The sequence below is a fragment of the Brassica rapa genome, unplaced genomic scaffold, assembly GCF_000309985.2.
Source record: "Brassica rapa cultivar Chiifu-401-42 unplaced genomic scaffold, CAAS_Brap_v3.01 Scaffold0235, whole genome shotgun sequence".
NCBI lineage: Eukaryota > Viridiplantae > Streptophyta > Magnoliopsida > Brassicales > Brassicaceae > Brassica > Brassica rapa.
In genome coordinates, this window is record NW_022610179.1 from 26,582 (window position 1) to 44,103 (window position 17,522).

The 17,522-nt window shown below is 31.5% G+C and overlaps 1 long non-coding RNA gene and 1 pseudogene across 1 annotated transcript; both read left to right on the forward strand.

Annotated features, from left to right (window-relative positions):
• Positions 1 to 326: 326 nt before the first annotated feature.
• LOC117129903 lies at positions 327 to 3,410 on the forward strand. Its single transcript, XR_004453424.1, has 2 exons — positions 327 to 1,328; positions 1,470 to 3,410. It is a non-coding gene; the product is annotated as an uncharacterized LOC117129903 (long non-coding RNA).
• Positions 3,411 to 11,068: 7,658 nt separating this feature from the next.
• Positions 11,069 to 17,258, forward strand: LOC117129900 (annotated as a pseudogene).
• Positions 17,259 to 17,522: the final 264 nt, after the last annotated feature.

Consider the following 17,522-nt stretch of genomic DNA (forward strand, 5'->3'; position numbering starts at 1 on the left):
TTCTCGCGAGATGAGCGATGGACGTCGGCGAGATCGGCGGGGAAAGGTGGTGGTTGGAGAGAACGGTTTCTCCGGTGCAATGGGTTGTCGTAAAAGTTTGTTCTTCCTCTCCGTCTCGCTTCCGTTTGTTCTGTCCAACGTCAGCGTGTTGATTCCACGTCCCTACCTCAAGCGGGAAATTCACAATGGCCTTAGCCCCTCGAAGTTTAAACGCTGCTTGGTCGTAACCCCTAGCGGCTTCGATCTCCGTGTCAAACGTCCCGAGCGAAACCCTAGTTCCCCGACGGTTCGGATCTCGGATCTCCGCCGCGAATTTCACCCACGGCCTCATCCTCACTCCTCTGTAATGCATCTTCTCTTCCGCGGACACATGTACGGGTAGCTGCTCTGGCTGGGGATTTGCGGTTGCGAATTGGATCCACTCGGTTCTGTTCGGCGGCTCGATCTTCAACGGCGGTTTCCGGTTCGATCTCGAGGCTGAACCAGAAACACCGCGTGGATTCGATTGAAACGTGAAAGATGATTCGCTCGATGCTAGATGAGACTTTATGATAAGCAAATGAACTTAATGAGACTTAGATGTGGAAGCGAAGGAGAATCGGAAGTGGTGTAATGGGAGGAAAACGAAACGGAGAGGTCCATGTGTTGTGTGAATGAACGAATGACATGGCAAAAAGAACTCATCCTATTGGCTGATTTAATTGCTGACGTGGACAGCTTCTCTGATGCTCATATAACCCTTTTAGTATAGGTTAGATTACAGATCAAAATTGAAAATTGTCTTTTTTAAATCTATCTCTCCTTTTTAAACTCTGTATATGCGGTGGTTGTTATATCCTTGTATTTGTCAGCTGCATTTGCAAGCCTTTATTGTCTATTTGATTCCCTCACCAAAGGAAATGTATTATTTCTTTTTCTCTGTCCCACCGTGTTACTTTAACAGTTTTGAACCATCCTATAGCTAGTGTCATATGTTTCTGAAAAAAATAATCCAAATTTATACCCCCTTTTTTTGTATGTTATGGAACACAATGTGGGGTTCGGATTGTAGTTCATGTTGCTTTGTATGAGCAGAATGAAAAGCCGGAGGTGCTAAAAAAGAAAATTCACCATGCAGCAGGAACATGGTGGTCCAAGAGGAAATCAATTGGCGGAGTAGAACATCTTCAAGATGTGAAAAGGGAAGATGATATTGATCCCATTAAAAAAACACAGAGAATGAAAGGAATAACGTTGAAGCTGATCTATAAATTTGAGGAGACATTGGAACTCAAGTTGTCTTCCTAGAGGATATGATCCTCGCCGTAGAGAACCTTCGTACTTTACTGGTTAGTTAATCTCATCTTCCATCCTAATTAAATTACAGAAGTTACGCTTACAACAATAATAACATATGCACTCTATTTAGGATAGCAACTTTCTTCATATTATTTAGTGTCCTGATTATAACTTTGATCTCAAATTAACAGTAACTATAACCGGTGGGAGTTGGTGGTTCCTTACTCACACGCTCGCCCCTCGGTTGCTAACCCTTCTCTCATGAGTGTACAAACGGAAACCCATTCAATGAATATCTCTAACTGATTTCTTTCATAAACCAGAACAAAACACTTGGCATCCCAAATCGAATCTTCCAAGAAGGTAAAAAGCTCAGCAGGCCTCAGCAACCAGAGTTTAAAGTAATAAAATTTTCAAATTTATTTCTTTTTAAAATGCAGTGTTAGATTTCAATCAATACTGCCTCAAATTAAAATATTAATCAAAATCAGTCAATATTTTCCATACAAAATATAAACGAACAGTTTTCAATTTTCTAAAATTGAAATCAATTTTTTTTTGTTATAATACACATGTATCATGATTCATGGCTATATATGTATGAGTAACACTTTATCAATTTTTACTTCCGAAAAATAAATAAAAAACAAGTATAGTGAATTTATGAATCATACTCAGACTTTCAAACTTATGCAGACTATACAAATCAAAATATGGAGACACCATCCATAAATTAAATATAGTGAAAATTATAACTAAACATATATAAATAATACAAGTTAAGAGGGATGGATATAAACAAAAAAAAATCATAAAACACTTGCGGGAGAAGCAAAAAGCTTTCTTGCACCATTATTACAACTTCTTAACAAAGCTAGATGCAACCCTCAGTTGTTGTTGTTGTTTTTTTTGTTTTTGCTTAAACCTCCTCAGTTGTTCACGGCAATATAGCCATCTTATTTCATCGTCTTAATCTTAACCACATGTATACGGGCCTCATTTCATGTATTAGCAAATGAAAGAATCAATTCTTCTCCATATACATATCTATTCTATTAAAACAGCAATGTGACCCATTAATAAAAATAGAGTCCAACAATTATTTCATCTATCTTTATTTTTTTATATGATAACTGCAATGCCCTTTTAATTAACCACCACATATACATGTACACGGTTAGACGCCTAAAAATCAGGGGCCAAAAATCTTATAACTGCATCAATAGATCTTAATTAATTAAAAATTAAACATCATTAGTATTAATATGCGAATATGTAGGGAACCTCTATTTATATGTAACTTCCGTTTTTACAATTTGTTTTCTACTAATGAGGACCATTTAAAATCTAATTTAAATAACTTTACGACCATTTTACAATTGTTTTCTACAATTGTAATATACTCATACAGCAGTACATATTTATATTCACTGAACTTCATACAATTTAAGGCGCTAAATAATACTTCTTAAAAGTTGGAAGAAAACATGTGGATGTCGCATAAGTCTGATATGCCTTTGATTGGTTTCCTAACATCATCTTACTTCTTTTATAATAATGAACGCCTGCAAAAAAAAGCATTCATTCCCCAGAAGAAAACAAAAGAGTTATATATATATGGCTTATAAACAAGATTTGAAAATATTATATACTTCAGTTCTTAATATTTTGGATGATACATGTTAACGATCATGTGTTAGATAACATTCTTTGATGACAGAATAATAAATTTGCAAAGCAAGCAAAATAAACATCTAAAACAAGTACTCTATGTAAAGGATCAACCAGAAAAGATAGATTGGTTAATTCAGATCATAAGAACATAAGCTATGTCTTCTTCTACTATTGATGTAAAGGATCAATTGTCACAATTTTTTTTTTTTTAAATCCCTATCCCGAATATACTGCATTTGATACAGAACATAGATTTTTCACATGACCAAAAGATTACCTGAGATCTTGACAGGAGCAAAGCCAATTTAAACTTCTCTGGTTTCAATTGAACATAGTCACTCAGATTCGGCTTCCACCGTCTTCTACGGCTTTGTAAGAACCAAATGAGCTTTCACTTTATTGTTCTATCGTTTACCGGTGGTGCAGTGAGTCCAGCAATACCACAATAACATGATTCTCAGTACCACTTTCCTTTTTATTTTCATCCAAACACCAAAAGTTTAGTTACTTTTAAGAATGAAAGTTGAAAGAGATTCACAGTTGGTTCAATTACCTTTATCAAAGCAGCAGCATCTTCTTCTGCAGTGCCTCCAATTTCTCCAATGAGAACGATATCTGAAACAACCAGCTGCCTTTTCTTAGTTTCAATCATTCAAGGACAAATATTTAAGTTACTAACTACACTTAGAAAATAGATGAATCAAAGGAATCAAAGCTTCTAAGACAGTAATATTTTGCAGTCAAGTGATTAGTTAAACATGTTGCCATTCTACTAATCGATCTTTATGGTTAATCTACTTAGGGAAAAATTGTCTTTACGGTTCATATGTTTAACCCGATACGAACATAAACTATGTCTTTTTCTACTATGGATGTAAAGGATCAGATCAATTGTGAGATTTTTTTTTAAACAAAATCCTGATCCCGAATTAAACTTTTACAGAAGAACATAGATTAATCACACCAAAAGATTACCTGAGATCTTGACAGGAGCAAAGCCGATTTAAACTTCTCTGGTTTCAATTGAACATAGTCACTCAGATTCAGCTTGCACAGTCTTTTACGGCTTTCGAAGAACCGAATGAGCTTTACTCACCGACAAAATATAAACGTAATTAAGACAGAAGAAGCTCACAAGGTTTTGTCGGGATAAAAGAATTTGGGCCATGAACATTTAATTTACGAAACCCATTAAAATTGGGCCATGGACTTTGATTTACATAACTTATTTTTAATTGCTATACAAATTATTATGTGTAGTATTATGTGTAATAATGATGTAATTATAATTATATAAGACAAAACCTTATGTGAGCTTTGTTAAAATATGTCAAATAGGTTTAAAATAATTCCCCTTTTGTGTCATACTTTGTTATATTTAAAAAAAATAACTGTTTAAAAATAAATTACCATATTAATAAAATAATAAATTCAATACAATTATCAAAATACTTTACTAATTATTTTTTTAAAAAACATTATGCAAATATGATCACAGATAAAAACACGATTACAAATAATGATACAAAGAAATACACAAATGCATATGAAACTTGATTTATTTAATATACTTACAAAAATTATCTATTCTATTAAATTCATATCATACAAAAATATGATTATACAAACACACAAATATATAAATTATATTAGGCAAAAATTTCAAAAACAAAAAATATACCCGTCCTCTCGAGGGCGGGTCAATATCTAGTTATACTATAAATTCACGGTAAGATATTTTTAAAAAGTAAAAATCTTTGTTCTAAAATAAAAAAAATATTGAACTAACATGAATCATCGTTTTAAGATGCGCATATGTACACAACAACAACAATTCATTCAATAAAAAAAAACCAAAGATTTGAAAAATATAAACCTTACGTAGAGAAAAATTTAATTTGTTTCTGATTTAAAATGCATCAATAAGTTATTTTCCGTTTATTGCTAGACAAATTTCAATGCAACATAAGATATATGTAAAGAAATTCAAAAAAGCAAATAGAAAAAAAAACAATAGGATCTTAGCAAGAGAACCATTCTTCTCTAAATCAAACGAGTAGGCTCTGCAACCACTTCCAAAGTTGGATATTTTGATAAATTTCATGTAAACAGAAGAGACATCGAAACAGAATTTGGATAAATTTTCAAGCACATAAATCTAGTTGATGTAAAAATTGTAAATAACTCATTTTAAGTTGGTATTAAACATTGATGCCAAATCAAATTTTACATCACTTTTCCCAAACACTGATGCTAGTCAGTAGTATGAAATTAGAGTTACCTTGGTTCCCTTTTCATCTACAAACTATCAGTCTATTCTTCCACTTGTAGATTAAAGGATTTTAAGTTCGTTCAGGGATAGGTAACAGAGCAAATTATACATGTGACTGTTTGCTACTTTGCTCTATCAACCTGATTATAACATTTCAGCCTGAAAGAGAATAGTTAAAATTTGGACGACTTCAGTATCAATCATTAGAGACCGTTAATGGTGTACTAGACTTAAAAAGTCGTAAAAATACATCTCGTACAATATCGTTGATCGATTTGTGGTAGGAAGTTAGGAACTATCATTGTTCAATTAATTCAAACAAATGTCTGACTATATAAATGGGGTCTTATAAAATTTAGGAAATTTCTATCCATTTTATTACTTAAAACCATATTTTGTATTAAAAAGAATAGAGATGCTTTCTTCTAAATGTATTAATATATTTATCTACAAATTTCTGATCCAAATAACCTTTTGGAAGCATAACCTTTTTTTTTTGAAAAACTAAATTTTAATCTATATGTGTTTAGTTTTATGTATATTAAACAGTTTTTAAGTTGTACTTATGTTTAATGAATTATTTTTTTTATTTAATTAGTTATTTGAGTTTAGAGTATATTTAGGGTATAGACGAATTTTCATGAAGTCTTCTAGACGATTTCCTAAAATCCTTCTTGTGTTTTTATGTTAGATGACTTTCAAGTCTTCCGAGTTATAAATATTAAAATATTTTAGTTTTCCGTTTAAACTCTGGAAAATGTAATCTCGTGTTTATTAAAAAAAAAATTAATTTCCGCTAAAAATATTTTAATTTCCTGTTTAATCATGAAATTAATTTATTTTGGTCAAAAAAATATAAAATATAAAACTTAAAATCTAAAACTCAAAACCAAGTATTTTTACCACAAAAAAAACATTTGTCATATTTTTTTTTAATTTCTTACTCTCTCTCTCTGACGGCTGTTCTTCTTCTTCTTCCTTGTCGTCTTCTCTTCTCCCTGAGACACAACAAGACATAGAGAGAAAAGAGAGACACAGTAAGAGAGAGGAGGAGGCAAAGTTCGGTTTTACTGTATTGAAGTATTAATATATTTATCTACAAATTTCTGATCCAAATACTATTAATTTCCTTTAATATCTACAAATTTCTGAAATACAGTTTAATTTTATTTTTAATTGTGACATTGCAAAATGCATTTATTATTTATTTATAGCTTGGAACTTTTTAAAATATGATAATAACGTATGAATCATTACTAAATTAAATATATTCAAATATAATATTAAAATAATATAACAACAAAACACAAATATACAATATCTTTAAAAGTTTGAAAATAGTATGTAATTCTACTTTTGATAATTATACAATTATTATTACTAAATAATTCTTCAAAAGTTTACAAATATACTATTAATTTCCTTTAATATCTACAAATTTCTGAAATACTGTTTAATTTTATTTTTAATTGTGACATTGTAAAATGCATTTATTATTTATTTATAGCTTGGTACTTTTTAAAATATGATAATAACGTAAGAATCATCACTAAATTAAATATATTCAAATATAATATTAAAATAATATAACAACAAAACACAAATATACAATATTTTTAAAAATTCGAAAATAGTATGTAATTCTACTTTTGATAATTATACAACTATTATTACTAAATAATTTTTCAAAAGTTTATGTATTTTTACAAAATTATATTTTTCTAATCTTAATACCATTAGTTTTAAATATCTACAAAATTATAAGGTGATTTTGTCAAATATGATTCAAAACTTGATTTTGATTGCAAAAGTATATCCAAACTTGAATCAAATGCAAAAGTAACTCAAAAGCCTTGTAAATTTACAACCAGCTCCTTATGACATAAAAAAAAAATAGAATTTGTTTTTACGAATATAACCCCATAAAGTTGTTGAGATTTTTTAAGTCTTCTGATGTTATGAAATTCTTCTCGAAGACAAAATATTTTTGATAGAGGAAAAAATGAAATGATGTAATTATTAACAGTTGCAAGTGATATAAATCAAAATATAATAAAATGAAATTGTTTTCAACATAGATGAATGAAAATAGTGAGTCATGATATTTTTTGGTTCAGGTTTTGACAACATATGTTATTGTATTTTATGTATTTTTAAGGTTAGATTTTGGAAGCTTGACAGTGTTTTTGAAAAACTAATTTTAATCTATATGCGTTTAGTTTTATGTATATTAAACACTTTTTAAGTTGTATTTAAGTTTAATGAATTTTTTTTTTATTTAGTTAGTTATTTGAGTTTAAGGTATATTTAAGGTCTAGACGACTATTCATGAAGTCTTCTAGACGAGACTTCCTGAAAACATTCTTATCTTTTTTATGTTAGAAGATTTTCAAGTTTTCCAAATTAAAAATATTAAAATATTTTTATTTCTGCTAAAAATATTGTAGTTTTCCGCTTAAACTCTAGAAGTTATCTAGACGACTTCTAGAATGTATTCTCCTGATTATTAAAGTTTTTTTGTTCCAGCTAAAAATATTTAATTTCCCGAAAATCAATTTATTTATGTCAGAAAAAATATTAACCAAAACTCAAATCCCAAGTTTTTTTTACCACAAAAAAAAACATTGGTCTCATATATATATATTTTTTTGTTACTCTCTCTCTCTCTCTCTGACGGCTGTTCTTCTTCTTCCCTTGTCGTCTTCTCTTCTCCCTAAGAGCATCTCCAACCCCACTCTATTTTTCACTCTAAAATAGAGTTTAGAGTAAAGAATGCTCCAATGGTAATCTTACGACAAAAAAAAAACAGAATTTGTTTTTACGAATATAACCCTATGAAGTTTGTTGAGTTTTTTTAAGTCTTCTAATGTTATGAAATTCTTCTGGAAGACAAAATATTTTTGATAGAGGAAAAATTGAAATGATGTAATTATAAACAGTTGCAAGTGATATAAATCAAAATATAATAAAATGAAATTGATTTCAACATAGATGAATGAAAGCAGTGAGTCATATGATATTTTTTGGCTTAGGGTTTGGCAATCTTAACAATTTTTTTTAGGGTTAGAATTTGGAATCTTAACATTTTTTTTTGAAAAACTAAAATTTTAATCTATATGTGTTTAGTTTTATGTATATCAAACAATTTTTAACTTATATTTAAGTTTAATGAATTATTTGTTTCTACTTAGTTAGTTATTTGAGTTTAGAGCCTTGTTCAAAAACGCGGCCTCTGCGGCCGGTTAATCGGCGAGAATGCGTGAGGCGGAGGACCACCGCTGCGAGTTGGTGTTAATCAGAGCATTGATCGGATTTTTTTTAAAAAATCATCGTTTTTGTATGTTTTAGGTTCCGAATCACATCTCTCTCTTAGATCTGTTCTATTGTGACTAAAATCATCAAGAATAATAAGATTAAACAATTGCACCCATATGTCAACAGTTGCAAGACTGTGATCATCATCAATCCCGTAAGGCATAAGGGGCTTGTCCTCCTGGATGAACTTGTCCAGTTTCATCGTTGTCAGGAAGAACATCATATTCTTCTGCCACATTTTGAAGCCTTTGCCATCAAACTGGTTTGGCATCAGTCCTTGAGTGAACACACTAGGGACAGCTGGAGGAGTTTGAACTGCCACCGGACCACTTGCAGTTGCTGAAACTGAACCCGTCTGATAAAGACCAGCACCGAATAAGCTACGGCGAGTGGTTTCATCAGCAGCATTTCCCGCAGGGAGGATAGTGCTTGTTGTTGCTTCAGTGGTTGACGCTGTGATATTTCCAGCGGTTGTCATTGTTGCATCAGTGGCTGCAACGTTGAGTAGAATTGTTGTGACATTGGTAGTGTCAATGGGAGTGTTGTTATCGTTTGTCATTTTTCTGTAGAGAAAACATGAAAAACGGATTAGTACTCCATTCAAAAAATAACATATTATTTTAAAAAAATCATCGTTTTTGTATGTTTTAGGTTCCGAATCACATATATCTCTTTGATCTGTTCTATTGTGACTAAAATCATCAAGAATAATAAGATTAAACAATGAAATCGCAATAGAAAATGAAGGGCTGACATTGCTCTGTAAAAACAATCGCAGAGATTTAGGTAGAAGACATGGATATATTAGTCTTTTCGTAGTTCATTAAACTTAAAAATTCAAAAAAAAATGAGCTTGCCTCACTCGAACATCGGCATGTCATGAGTTTGAAGGTGCACATAACCACTAGTCTGAATGTCATTAAACATTTTAGTACATATATTAATTATATAAGACCTAGACATATATAAAATCCATAAAATTACTTCCCGATTAATCCCCGTGTAATCTCCGATTAATGGATTTGGCGCTAGGCGCTACCCAACCGCACGCGTTACGCCTAGCGAGTTTTCGGACAAGGGTTTAAAGTATATTTAGGGTATAGACGACTCTGCATGAAGTCTTCTAGACGATTTACTGAAAGCATTCTTGTGTGTTTTATGTTAGAAGACTTTCAGAGTTAATAATATTAAAATGTTTTTATTTCCACTAAAAATATTTTAGTTTTCCGCTTAAACTCTGGAAAATGTCTCCTCGTGTTTATTAAAGTTTTTTTATTCCCGCTAAAAATATTTTAGTTTCCTGTTTAAACATGAAAGTAATTTATTTTTGTCAAAAAAAATATAAAACTAAAAATCGAAATCTCAAAACCCAAGTTTTTTTTTACCACAAAAAAAAACATTGGTCTCATATATATATATTTTTTTTGTTACTCTCTCTCTCTCTCTCTGACGGCTGTTCTTCTTCTTCCCTTGTCGTCTTCTCTTCTCCCTAAGACACAACAAGACATAGAGACAAAAGAGAGAGAGAGAGGAGGCAAAGTTCGGACATGAGAAAGGAAGAAGAAGAGACGACGGCCGGAGAGAAGAGAGAGAGATCTCGGCTTGGTCGGCAAAGGCGATAGCTTGGGACGGATACTCTGAGATTGAGGCTTCTTCTGTAAGATTAGACTCTAAAGGTATGTCTCTGACTCTCGATTTAGTTTCGTTTTTGGTGAGTTTTGATTCAGATTTGTTGAGTCCAAAGGAGGGAAGTTTGTGCTGAGGATTGAGGATACCGATTTGGAGATATCAAAGCGAAGCTGCTGTTCTTCTCGTGGCTTGGTCTTGATTGTGATGAAGGTCTTTACTTCTTCTTCATGTGCGAGTTTCTCTACATTGGTTGTGTAATGGAAATTTTGATTGAAATTGCAGGTCCTGGGGTTGGTGGAGACTTTGGTCCTTACAAGACAATCCGAAAGGAATGCTCTTTACTTTAGTATTAATTTTCTTACAAGACTCGGTGATGGATGTAAGGCAGTTCCTTCTTGATGCCCCAGAGACATGTTATTTCACTCACTACGAGTTGTTGTTCCTTCTTTACGTGAAATGTTTTTGACGGGGGCTTGTATTGTACTGCTGGTTTTCAGGTATCGTTCTGTGCCTGGGTATTCAATGTAATTGCAACCATGGTCTGCTGAATTAAAGGCGGAGGTGAGCTTGACACTATACTATTGTTTTTTTTATGAATCTTCTAATGTTAACTGTTCTTATGAAGTTTTGTTTTGATTTGGATGAAAGTTGAACTAATGCTGGTTTTGAAAATATTAATGATATAGGTGTGAAGATCTTTTTCCTTTCCACAATCTATGTGTTGATGGGCTGTCCACTTTCTTATGTTGTATGGTACAGGCCTCTCTACCGATCCATGAGATGATGCTCCTTTTAACTAGTTTTTATTTCGATGGTTTTATTACAATTGAATATTAAACAAGACTAAGAATGTGTTGGATGGTTTTGATGATGAAGTTGTGGAAGAAAAGGGTGGTAAAGATGGTGAGCTTTTGGCTGATGCGATCGAGTGATGCAGAGATGGACACAAAAATGGATATGCTTGATGGTGAAGATGTGGTTGCCGATGATGATGATACTCCCTCCGTTTCGTTATGTAAGCAGTTTTGCCAAAAAATATTTGTTTCATAATATAAGTTGTTCTCGGAACCCAAAACAATAAATATACAATATTCCACTAAAAAACTTAAAGGCCTTGTCGTTAGTTTTCAATTTTTTAAACACAACTTACAATGTCAGTCAACTAACATTTACTACTAGTTACCAAAAAATCTATTTCTAAATTCACTATAAATACCACCGTAAATGTTGTCTTACTCCATTAGTTTTTCTTTTTGATTTACTTTCTTCGATCTATTTTTTCTTCATAAAACTATGGATCAAAATGAAGAAAAAAGTCAAAAAGAAAACAAAACAGAAAATGTTAAAAAAATCAACAAAACACAATCAAACCTCCAGATGTTCACTCGGCCATTTGACTTGAACAAGATGCATTATGATATTGGAGAGCTTCATCCCGACAAAGAAATTGAAGCTTAAATAAGCATATTACAAACTGTTCAAAAGTTTTACTTTGGCTCCATCATAAAATTTTGATTTTTTAGTTTAAATTAGTTATACAAAAATTTGGCTCCAAAATGTTGTAAAAAAGTTTTTAGAAAACTCAAACGTGTGATTGTTGATATTATTTTTTATTAATTTTATTACTAACAATAATCTCTTTCTAATTAAATGTTGCAGACAAAATGAACGTGTGCAATAAATACAAAAACGTTTTTATTGTTGTTTTAGAAAAAGTTGAAGTTTCTTAATAGCCGTGCTTTTAAGCAAAACTACTTACATAGCGAAACGGAGGGAGTAGTTACCATCAAAAATATTTTTCTTCACTAGTTTCCGCAGATCCGATCTTCTTTTTGTATAATCCTGCAATGATTGCTAATCAATTTTTTCTTACTTGGAATCCACATTATCCGATAAACAAATTTTCCTTAACTGACTTTACAATTATGTTCTTTCTGTACTTCAGCTACCATAGTCCCACTTACTACAGTTTACAATCATTTTGTCTAAGCCAAATTTTTATTAGTCAACAAGAAACATCTAATAATCAGAGAAAAATCAACTTATATATTCTTTATATAAACCAATTTATTTCAAAATGTATTTCAGTGATTAAAACTCTCAACTATTTTTCAATCAAAATAAAATCTTTCAAATTTTTTTTATTGTTTTAATACTTCAACTTACAAACTAATAACGTGTGTCACTTTTTGTTAAATAATTATAGACAGAGAGTGACAAATGTTAACACTTTGTAAATTGAAGGGTTAAAGATTTAAAATTAATTAAGATATCTTGATTACGATTCAAAAATAGTTGAAGGGTACTAAAACCCCTCAACTATAAAATTAAAAAATTATATTTACAAATCTACTTTACAAGAAATAAGATATATATATATATATATATATATATATATATATATATACACTTAAAATATAATTGACTATTGCAGTAATAATATCCCATGAAAACATTGTAGTATTTATAACAACTAGATCTTTTTTGCAAGCGTTATGCGCGGATCCAGATATTTTAAAATTATTTTTTGGTCAAAAAATCTAGTTGTGATAAATAGTGCAAGATTTTCATGGAAAGTATTACTGCAATAGTCAATTACATTTTAGGTATGTTTATACTTTAACAAAAAGTCAAACGAACACAAAGCACAAAAGGTCGAGATCAACAATGTCGTAAATAGGTCCCACAAGCTAATTAAAGAGGATTCGTTACGCACTTTCATGAGATGTGATTACGTGCCACTCATCAACAGCTCCATTGTACCCTCCACTATTATTTGCTGACTCGTATTTCTGTTTTCATATGGTCATATTTCCATACTGAGATTTCTATTCAAATGTATTTTCGAAGTATTTTAGTAACACAAAGATAAATACTCCATGATAAAAGAATTTTTTACTCTTTAAGACACTTTTTATCTTTCAAATTACACAATAGGTCACTTGTTGCTGGAGACACACTTTCTCTTTGTGCAATGTCCTATATGTCCTCAATCTAACTACGCTCTCTCCTAACCACAACCCTTCATAACTAAGCTGTCACTTTCCCTTCTTTAAAAAAAAAACGATTGATCAGTTTCTGATTTTTGAGTTTTCAAAAACCAATCTATATTCTCCTCCAACTTTACTTTTTCAGATTCAGATTTACTTTCCCCAATCTATATTAATGATATAGGTGTGAAGATCTTTTTCCTTTCCACAATCTATGTGTTGATGGGCTGTCCACTTTCTTATGTTGTATGGTACAGGCCTCTCTACCGATCCATGAGATGATGCTCCTTTTAACTAGTTTTTATTTCGATGGTTTTATTACAATTGAATATTAAACAAGACTAAGAATGTGTTGGATGGTTTTGATGATGAAGTTGTGGAAGAAAAGGGTGGTAAAGATGGTGAGCTTTTGGCTGATGCGATCGAGTGATGCAGAGATGGACACAAAAATGGATATGCTTGATGGTGAAGATGTGGTTGCCGATGATGATGATAGTTACCATCAAACGCCCTAAGTTATTCTCTAAATATTTTTCTTCACTAGTTTCCGTAGATCCGATCTTCTTTTTGTATAATCCTGCAATGATTGCTAATCAATTTTTTCTTACTTGGAATCCACGTTATCCGATAAACAATTTTTCCTTAACTGACTTTACAATTATGTTCTTTCTGTACTTCAGCTACCATAGTCCCACTTACAGTTTACAATCATTTTGTCTAAGCCAAATTTTTATTAGTCAACATGAAACATGTGATAATCAGAGAAAAATCAACTTATATACTCTTTATATAAACCAATTTATTTCAAAATGTGTTTCAGTGATTAAAACTCTCAACTATTATTCAATCAAAATAAAATCTTTCAAATTTTTTTTATTGTTTTAATACTTCAACTTACAAACTAATAATGTATGTCACTTTTTGTTACATAATTATAGACAGAGAGTGACAAATGTTAACACTTTATAAATTGAAGGGTTAAAGATTTAAAATTAATTAAGAGTTTTTTTACGATTCAAAAATAGTTGAAGGGTACTAAAACCCCTCAACTATAAAATTAAAAATTTATATTTACAAATCTACTTTACAAGAAATAAGATATATATACACTTAAAATATAATTGACTATTGCAGTAATAATATCCCATAAAAATCTTGCAGTATTTATAACAACTAGATCTTTTTTGCATGCATTATGTGCGGACCCAGATATTTTAAAATTATTTTTTTGGTCAAAAAATCTAGTTGTGATAAATAGTGCAAGATTTTCATGGGAAAGTATTACTGCAATAGTCAATTACATTTTAGGTATGTTTATATATCTTTTTTTTGGTAAAGTAAAATTTCAAGTATATAACTGTAGATAACCATTTTGGCTCTAAACCAAAAAACTTATAATTTATCTTCATCAAACGAAGAGTAACAAAGATAATCATGCCAACAGAAAAGATTCAGTTTACATTTCTGCTCTTCATTTTCTTAATTGCTTCATATCATTTTTCTCAAACCTTTGGTAATATTTTTACTCATATTTTTTCATATAAATAACAACGCTAGATAAAATCAGTTAATTTTAATTTTTTTTTTGACAAACTATTCATATTATTTGTTTTAAATGATTTCCAGCTGGTGGATGCAAGTACCAAGGATATTGTAAAACTGATGACGACTGCAAAAAAGTATGCATAGGCCATGACATAGATCGATCATTTATGACTTGCATTTTAAGTCGTCCAAAGAAAAACCAATGTTGTTGTCTTACTCGTCAGTGATATATCAATATTATCCATTGCTACCTGTTATAAGATTTAAAATTAATAAAAAATAAAGATATTTATAACAATATTCAATTTACATTAGCATGAGTATCTGACCCAAAATCCTTAAATGGTCAAGTGGAAAGAGTTTAAGTGGTTTCATATGTGTATTGATTATTCTATGTGAATCCATTTCCAAACAATGCATTGCCACACAATGGCAACAAATGCATTGTCATTTGTTAATATTGTTAAAGTAATTATAGTAATTATATTGTGATATGAGCTTTCAAAGCGCATGACTGTTTTAGCTGCAAAAATTATTTTTCATCTGAAAATATTATTTTACATAATTTATATACCTTCAAAAAGTGTAGTATAATACAATATTTCTTATTCTCTTTTGTTTCTGTAGCTATATCATCCTCTTTACTCTTTTCTTCTCTCAACTTCTTCTTTTTTCATGTCACTATTAGTTCCTACAAATAATCAAAGAAGATAAACAATATATGTTTATGTGTTCTCTTCTAGTATGTAAAACTATTTTGTCAGTGTCTCATCTGAAGCATCACCACCACCACCATATTTTCCTCTGCCAGTATCGCAACCCGTCGTCTCCCCACTTACTCCCACCGAAATTTTCTCCTCCTCTACTTCTTATGGTGGATTCTTCTCCTGCATTAACCTTTGCAACATCTCTCCCACCACCTCTGCAAATTTTATTTTTTCGTAAACCCCATGTGTTATGTTTTGTTGGTGTATCATTTTTACGAACCAATTGGTTTATATTTATTGACAAGACTAAGAAATTACAAGCAAAAACATACCAAGACTATACTTTTATAATCGAAAAAGGCCAAGAAAGTGGTAAACATTGTGAACCAGTAAAACAAAGATCGTACCATTTGGATAAAGAATATGGTATAATATAGTGTATGATATTAAATTTTAAATTAGAAAAGATGGACAATGACAATGCCACCTGCTCCTCTGTAAATCATATGTCCTCTTACTATGTATGATTGTTATCTTTTACCTTTAGAAAAAAATAACAGTTCAAATTGAAATGTAGTATTTTGCTTTATACTATTCGATTTAAGAACAATAGAATATAGATAAATCTTTAGAGTCTTTTCTCCTCCTCCTCCCCTTCCCATCCCCCTCACCCCTCCCCGCCCAGCCTCCTCCTCCTCCTCCGTCTCATCCTCTTCTTCTTCCCTTCTTTGTGAACAAACTGTTATATACATACTTTACTATTTGGTCAATAGAAATAGAATACTTGAGATAAGTCAGCTATTACGTTTGTCTTGTTCACGAACCTAGTTTTACATTTTCAGGGTTATCTTGTGATGTAATAATAATAACCCCTCTCTCTCTCTTTCTATTGTCTCCATTGATGTTCGTCGTCTCTTGGCTGTGTTAATCGCTTGTTTTGTGGTTCTAGCCGAGACAGAGTGGGGATTCATCCTTAAAGTGTCAAAGGTTCTTGAGTACTGGGCTGGGAGAGGAATGCTTCAGATTTTGTAAGTAACTGAGGAGCTCAAGAAAGAGACAATTGTTTGGTTGGTGTAAAGATTATATATATTGGTTTGCTTTGTATCAGTGTGGCTGTGATGACAAGAGCTTTCCCTGACTATATGACTCAAAGGAAGGATCTCTTGCTTCTTCAGAACATCGCAAGCTACATGCTCCTCGCTTGTGTGGTCTTATCTATTTGATTTCAGTAAGATGTCACATTCATAGTTCTATTATTTCCTATGTTCTCTTGCGTTACTGTTGAATCTTTTTCTTCATTATAGTTTTTGGTTGATGTAGTGGTTGTATCTTTGCTTATATGATCAATCTCTTTTCAGTTTTGGATCTGCTATGTTTGATTTGGTTTAATCTTTTGATCGTTTGTCTGAACTTCAGGAGATTTTATGCATTGGTTTTCTGAAACGTGCTAGACAGCAGAAAGAAATCTCAAAAGAACAAGCTGTCAAGGATCTTGAGGCAAGTAGTGATAGTTTGAGTTTATTGTAGTGTCTATATGTGCATTCCATTCCTCAGATGGCTTCTAAATCATTGACCCTTGATGTTGCAGGAGATAGACAGACGCAGGGAAGAACTGGAGCAATTGCTCTTGGAGCATCGGAGTAGAGACGATGTGTGAATGTGATCACAAGTACAGTAGCTTCATTTGAACAGACGAGATCAGTTTGTTTTTGTATTAAAGGATTGTGTGACCTCTCTGTTTTCATCCTTTCCACTTTGTTTGCTGCTATTGACACGCTAAGCTTGTAATACTTGTCTTATAAGAGACGAGCACTACTGATGATACTTCATGCCTTTTGCGGCAAAACATTTGCAATATGGGAAGATATTATAGAATCACAATAATAAGAAGTCCTTCTCTTATTCAATCAGATCTCAATCACAAATAACAAGTCTCAAAATCACACATTATGCATCACACCTTGCATCCATATATATATAGGACTCGAAATATCCTAAATCACTTAGTATTATCATATCTCCTAATCCTAAAGATAATCACAACTTAAAATAGGAAAAGGAAACTTGTATCTCAAGCTTATCCAACAACATTCTCCCCCTTAAGCTTGAACT